At 36.4% G+C, this 7,030-nt stretch overlaps 1 protein-coding gene across 1 annotated transcript in view; it reads right to left on the reverse strand.

Annotated features, from left to right (window-relative positions):
- LOC117991075 (short-chain dehydrogenase/reductase family 16C member 6-like) overlaps window positions 1-5,591 on the reverse strand; it is a 51,394-nt gene extending 45,803 nt beyond the window's left edge. Inside the window, exon 1 of the mRNA XM_034978621.2 lies at window positions 5,328-5,591. The gene's annotated coding sequence lies outside the window, so the exon portion shown is untranslated. The remainder of the gene's footprint in view (window positions 1-5,327) is intronic.
- Window positions 5,592-7,030: the final 1,439 nt, after the last annotated feature.

Raw genomic sequence — 7,030 nt, forward strand, 5'->3', positions numbered from 1 at the left:
AAAATCCAAAAAAAGTTATTTCGACCTTTATGACGGACCGCACTATGGTCCTTCTAACTTCGACAAAACGGCGTTTTTGAAAGACAATCTTCAAACAACAAGAAGGTCGAAAAGATGGGGAAGAAGGATGTGCCTTTAAGACAGTCCATGAACTTTACTCAAAATATTCGAGCTGGGAATCTAACAACCAAAAAAACTCAGACTGTGAACAACTCGCGCATCAATTAGTTCCGAAGTCATAGTTTACTTATACGTTCTTTAATATACCTAAAATACTATGCACTTCATAGACACTTTGGTAAGTCTTCCTTGTTATATCTGTGACGGTCTCCCAAAGAATTTGTATGTACTAGTTCGTAGTACAACTTATTACCTCCTATGTCGATGCGGTCTCCACATACAGACACGTATAGGATCCTACATAATTCGACACAGCGGGGTCTTCTCCGTTTGACCTAGGCCAAAACGGGGGTACGGGCCTCGAGGCATGGCCTCCTTGCCCGGGTGTGGCTCGGGAAGAACGCTTCCCCGGTAACGTCCTTTAAGCCGTTGTCGGCTAAGGCCTGCCTTCTTGGCTTAGGGCCTCGAGGTCTCGGTTTTGTATTGGGTCCAGGGCGCCCGTACTGTAGGCTGTGGGCTCGTCGTTGTGCACAGGGGTATTATCAAAGCCGGTAAAGCTTGCGTCGTCCTCATCTTCATCAGCACGTTGCGCTGGTGTGGGTGACCGCAGAAGCTCGCGAGGTAGAGGACGCCCGTTTGGTGGTCTGGGTTGAAGCGGTGCTATCCCGCGGATATATACCGATATAAAACGAACCTGCGACGAAAAGTAACTTACAATGATGTTACTAGATGGCACCACAGGTATCACTTACTATGAAAGCTGAACCACGCTACCGAAGTGTTAACCTCAGAAATGTGCCTGCTGGCTGCTCGGCCCTGAGGATAATACCCTTTCTGAGATCTTTTATTATACGGTCGAGCCCACATAACACTACTCTCGTACATTTTTGAATCAGCATTTACTCATTATGAAGTCCTAAACGATTTCTGTGCTATTAGTTTTATAGCGAAAAACCATTAGCTAGTTCGTGCGATTTCAAGTCGATGCACAGTTCAAATATGGTATTGTTTATCTTCGTTAAAACATATTTAATTTACCATACAGGTACTTGCATTCGCAGATCTTCTTTCCTAATATATAATAAGAACATAAGATCTGAATAATAGGCAAGCAATACAAGAATTAGCGACAAAATAGAGTTTATATACCTACCTATAATAATATGATAGATAATCAAAATAATATGGCGGCTCATTATTGTTAAAGAAGAATTGAAAAAAATACCTTCTTTCTTATTATTAGGCTAGACTAATATTTATTAGTACAAGCAATTAATTAAAATAGATTTTTCATCTCACTCGCCCGGCAACAATCCTTTTGCCCTTTGAAATCTGAGTGGAAAGTGGTAATTTTGCTCCCTAGGGCGCAAAGTACGAGTTGAAACTCGAACGTGACGAACTGTCGTCTATGCGTCTATGGTTGCGTACCTACTTACTTTTTTCTTTCAATTAAAATACTACGTGTTAATGAAACGTCCAGAAACGCGGTTCGTTCTTACTGTCTTTACTATTTATTATTATTTACTAACTTGTTATGTGACACGTAGGAACTTTTATTTTTATTAAATTAAAATATAATGAATTCATTTCTATTTTTATTTAGGTAATTAAATTAAACAATCTGTTTCAGCTTTATTGAGTAAACAATATAATGAAGTTCATTGAATTATAAAATGTTTTTTTTTGTGGTAAGAATTTTAAATTTGAATTCTGAACGCACCTGAAAAAAACTTTATTCATCATTTATATAGAATCTTCTTTAATTAGAACCTCCTTCACTGCCTGACTTGTGGCCTAATAATATAGAAACTTCTTATTGAAACCTTCACGGTACTGGCGCCTCTTGTATCAACCATCTAGCGTTTTCCTCGCTGTAGTGAGATGAAAAGTTGTGTGTTTCGCACGTGTGCAAATTTATTTGCGCTCGAGTCTTTGAATTCTCGGGACAAAATAACATCCTTGCACCCTTGCATAACAAATAACTATTATTCTTGATTTAAGTATTACGTAGGTAGGTACCTACTACTAAAAGACTATTCGAAAAATAATAAAAATGAGGCTTGAAGGAAATAACTAATTAAGAAATTTTTTTTCTCTTGCATTTATCAGAAAAATCACGTTCTATTAGCGTAAAAATTAGATTACGAGTAAGTACTTCGTGCTACTATAATATTATTATGTTTCATTTTATATATTTATAGTAGGTAGGTTAAAGTACTTAGTAAAGGTATGTGCTCAATTTAAAAGTTGATAACCTTCTACCTGCTACCATTCAAAGGGCATCTACCTTGATACAATAGGCTACTTGACAATTTTTTTAAGTTGGTCTTAAATGGTTAATATTTGTCCTATTATATCAAAAAAATTAACACTATATTTTTTTGCGCTCTAAAACCCGTAAAACTTTAATTTAAAAAAATATTTTTCTTAGACAGGTGAAAACACTGTCGGCCATGTTTGGCCGATAGATTATCTGTGCTCTGACGTCATGCATTTGTAAACAACAGCATAACCACAGAGTACATTATATATACTGAGCATAACCTACCAAAGTTTAATAAACATGACTTCTATACTAGTTTACATGAAAAATATAGTAATTATCGTTATTGTATCATCCGAGAATGTAAAAAACGCATCGATAAAGACCACAGGAAAGTTGTGGATTAGAGTGCCCAGTGAAATAAATATACGTAACACGCAAAGACTTGCTTAAAGGGATCATATATGACTAACGACTTCAACCCAAATTTATTTTTGCAAAGATCACTTTGTTGTAAGTCTTACTTAATAACTTATTCAATTTATAAACAGAAAACGATATTTTTTTACGTTTACTATGAATTTTTAGAAATATATAAAAACTAGCTTATGCTTGTGACTTCGCCCGCGTGGACTTCATAAATTTCAAACCTCCATTTAACCCACTCAGGGGTGGAATTTCAAAAAATCCTTTCCTAGTGGATACCTTCTCTTTACCTACAAAGAACACACTCACCAAATTTCATGTATCTAGGACCAGCTGTTTAGATGTTTAGGCTGTGCGTTGATATATAAGTTAGTCAGGACTCTAAATTTTATATATATGGATACTACGTTAGTCCCCGCGTGACATAGGAATGACATTTCTTTGTTTACATATTTAATGACGTCACATCATGGCTGACAGCGTTTTCTGCGTTTCAAATAAAAGTAAAAATTGTATTTTTTTTAATTGGATTTATATATCCATCCTGCGTTTTTAATAATTGTTATTGATATATTTCGTTGTTTTAAACAAAATACTATAATAAATAATCATTTATTGGACGAAATTAGATATGAGTCAAGTAGCCTATTTCAAAAAGGTTATACATACATAAATAAAATCAGTATAATGGTCATAAAGCATGGGCTCTGGAAATGCAATTTTTGAGTCAACTAAACTAACACCTCTATTCCGTTAAATTGATATCACAATATTAGATACAGTTGAGAACTTATGAGAATAAGAGCTGATAAGAATGATAATTTTATCCTCCTCGTACTTAAAGGAAGGCAAAAAAGGTCAAGTGTGAGTCAAAATCATCACACATGAAGCATTCCGTACCATCGTATAAGAAATAACACTTTTTAACTTTTTTTTATTTTAATGGCGGCCATTTTGAATTTTTTATTGTTTGTTGTTATAGCGGCAATAGAAATATGGACTAACGGCCAGCGCGTGCAAGACCTTCGTTATTTTATACAAGCTGAAAGTTTATCTGCGTATTGTCTCCAACCCTATAGGGGAAGAACGATCAGCGACTATGAAGTTTGGATCATGGTGGCTTTGGGAGATCACAGGTAATAAAGGTGTAAAAATTGTTACGTCAAAGTATAAAGTCTATTTTTTTTACAGTTTATTCAGAATAGTATTAGAAATCACGTCATGCATTAACAGACACTTAGTGTCCTGGCAACCCCCCGCCAGACGCCTCGAATACCTACACATTCTGTGAAAATTTCAATACTCTACCTACCTATTTCGGCTCGTTCTACTACCACGTAGACGTAGAATTATGCTGCGATTTTGAGGTCATTATTATTATTAACATTCTACTTACCTACTTACTTATTTTTTTATTTTTAAACAATGTTGTTATCTTGCCTGAGGTTTTGAATAAGCATGAACCCAGAGCTATCGTATGATTGCAAGTATAATATAATCAGGTTTGTTCATCCACCGTGAAGCCGTCTTCATACCAATTTCCACTTTTTTCCCTTTGTGTTATACTTACTTAAAGTATATTTAATAAAATATTACATAAAATTTGATTACATCATCAGCAATTAAATAGTTAAGTATTATAAAGTTTATATGTTGCTTTCACAGAAAGTGTTAGAACTTTCTATTTAAAAATGTTTCTGTCACTAAAAAATATGATTTGACAAACATTTCTTAAAATCAAATATTGTGCAAAAATGGTAATCCTATGGACCTGTATTTAAGGGATTTTACTTATTGTAGGAATATGCCAAACACTGTAGAAGTTTTTCATTTTAAACTCAAACTAAAAAAAAGATAGTCAGTGCCACTATCTTTTTTTGGACTACCGACAGAGGTAAAAACTTAAAACTAACTTGACACTTCAATTAAAAATTGAACCCCATAAGGTAGCGTTAAGGAACAAATAAAATTAGCATGTCGGTGACGCGACCTTGAAGTTTTTACACGATATACCTACCTATCCCAAATCGCTCAGCGTGCTTATAGAAGTTTCACTTCAATAGGTACCATCAAGATAAAAAGTAAAAATATACTATAGGTACTTTACATCCAAACTAATATTATAAATGCGAAAGTGTGTCTGTCTGTCTGCTAGCTTTTCACGGCCCAACAGTTCAAACGATTTTGATGAAATTTGGTAGAGTTAGCTTACATCCCGGGGACGGACATAAGCTACTTCTATCCCGGAAAATCTAAGTGTTCCCTTGGGATTCTTAAAGGCACCTCCGTTTCACCGATTTATGCAGAGTTAGCTTGCGTCCCGAAAACGACCACAGAATAAATAATATTAGACTAATTATGGTGGTTTGCTTTATAAAAATCAATTTCATTCAAAGTCAGAACACCACGAACCACGATCGCCTTGAAATACTTTCGAATCTCTTGTGAACTATGCGCAAAACGTTTACCTAACACAAATTAACGTTTAATCAACACTAAAATGTTGGGGACAACTCACCAAATATTTGCACTATTTAACACCAGAATATAATCAGCTGATCACGGTCACTAAAAGTCACTTCGGGTTCGGTGTCTTCGAATTCGTTCTTCGGCGAACGAGCGCGGAAGACTGGTAATTAAAAATGATATGATATGGTATAATTTGGAACGCGTGCCGCGCGCCAGTTGCGGGAATAGGTATAAGAAATTCGTTAACTGAGTGACGGCGCGCAACGCTGATCATCGACTGAGCGTACACTGAGCGTTGAGAGTGCGCGCGCATGCAGACCCTCACACCCTCATCTTGACGTGACCTTCGCGCCGGCTCGGCGGGTTGCCTGCCTTTGACAACACGAACAACCTGTGATTAGCCAAACAATGGTGTGAATGTCAGTAATTTTACTGTGAACAAAGCGTGTGTAATAAGACTAACTAAAATCTCAACAAAACAATGCCTAGGTTCTAGGTACTTATACGTGTATGCCTACCTAATATTACCAATTTGTTTTACTCATAGAATATTATTATTCATCATCATCATGATCAACCCATCGCCGGCTCACTAACAGAGTGTGGTGGACTATGTGCCATGGCCAAACCATTTTCAGTATGAGAAGGGTTTGGCCATAGTCCACCACGCTGGCCAAGTGCGGATTGGCAGACTTCACCTACCTTTGAGAACAATATGGAGAACTCTCAGGTATGCAGGTTTCCTCACGAGATGTTTACCTTCACTGATAAAGCGAGTGATATTTAATTTCTGTGTGTGCCCGTAATCGAACCCGCGACCTCCCGAATAAGAGGCGAACGTCCTAACCACTAGGCTATCACGGCTTTTACGCGTGGCACGGCGGGTAGGTGTATACTATACCTACCTAATACATATTACCAATTTGTTTTACTCGTACAAATTACAATATTATTGTTATTACCACGCCCAAAGTTTACTTAGATTTTTTTGTTACGATGAAAAATATAATATATTGAAAGCAATAATTATATATCAAATTACTTATTATATTTTTTTTTAATTCTAGAATCTGCTAAATCCTTCTGTTTCGAAAATTTATGAGTATAATGGCAATAGCGTAAGATTCTCTATTATTGTTAGTACTAAGTAGGTATGATACTAGCACGACCCGCGCCTTCGCTCCTTCCAGATTTCAAAAAATCCGACCCTATTCCTTGCCTACATTAAAAAAACCGGCCAAGTGTGAGTCAGGCTCGCGCAACCAGGTTCCGTACTACAGTCGTATTTTTTTGGACATTTTGCACGATAATTCAAAAACTATGATGCATAAAAATAAATAAAAATCTGTTTTAGAATGCACAGGTGAAGACCTTTCATATGATACCCCATTTGATATAGTTATCTTACTTCCTTAGTCACAATTAGCCTCGAAAAACAGATATAACTCCTCAACCTGTGAACCCTATCTACTACCGTACGTTCGTATATATACTACCATTTGGCTGATAGAGGGGGGGGGGGGAGGACCACTTGACTCTTATAAAAATTAGCACAATTTTATTTCAGCACTTTGTCGGCGTAATTAATATTTATACCCATGCCCAATTACAGATTTCTAGCACTAATAGTCTCTGAGATTAACCGAGGACGGACGGACGGACAGACAGACGGACATAGCGAAACTATAAGGGTTCCTTGTTTACTACGGAACCCTAAAAAGGGATTTCTGCAAGGAAAGTTACAATACAAAG

This window comes from Maniola hyperantus, chromosome 19, assembly GCF_902806685.2.
Source record: "Maniola hyperantus chromosome 19, iAphHyp1.2, whole genome shotgun sequence".
Lineage (NCBI taxonomy): Eukaryota > Metazoa > Arthropoda > Insecta > Lepidoptera > Nymphalidae > Maniola > Maniola hyperantus.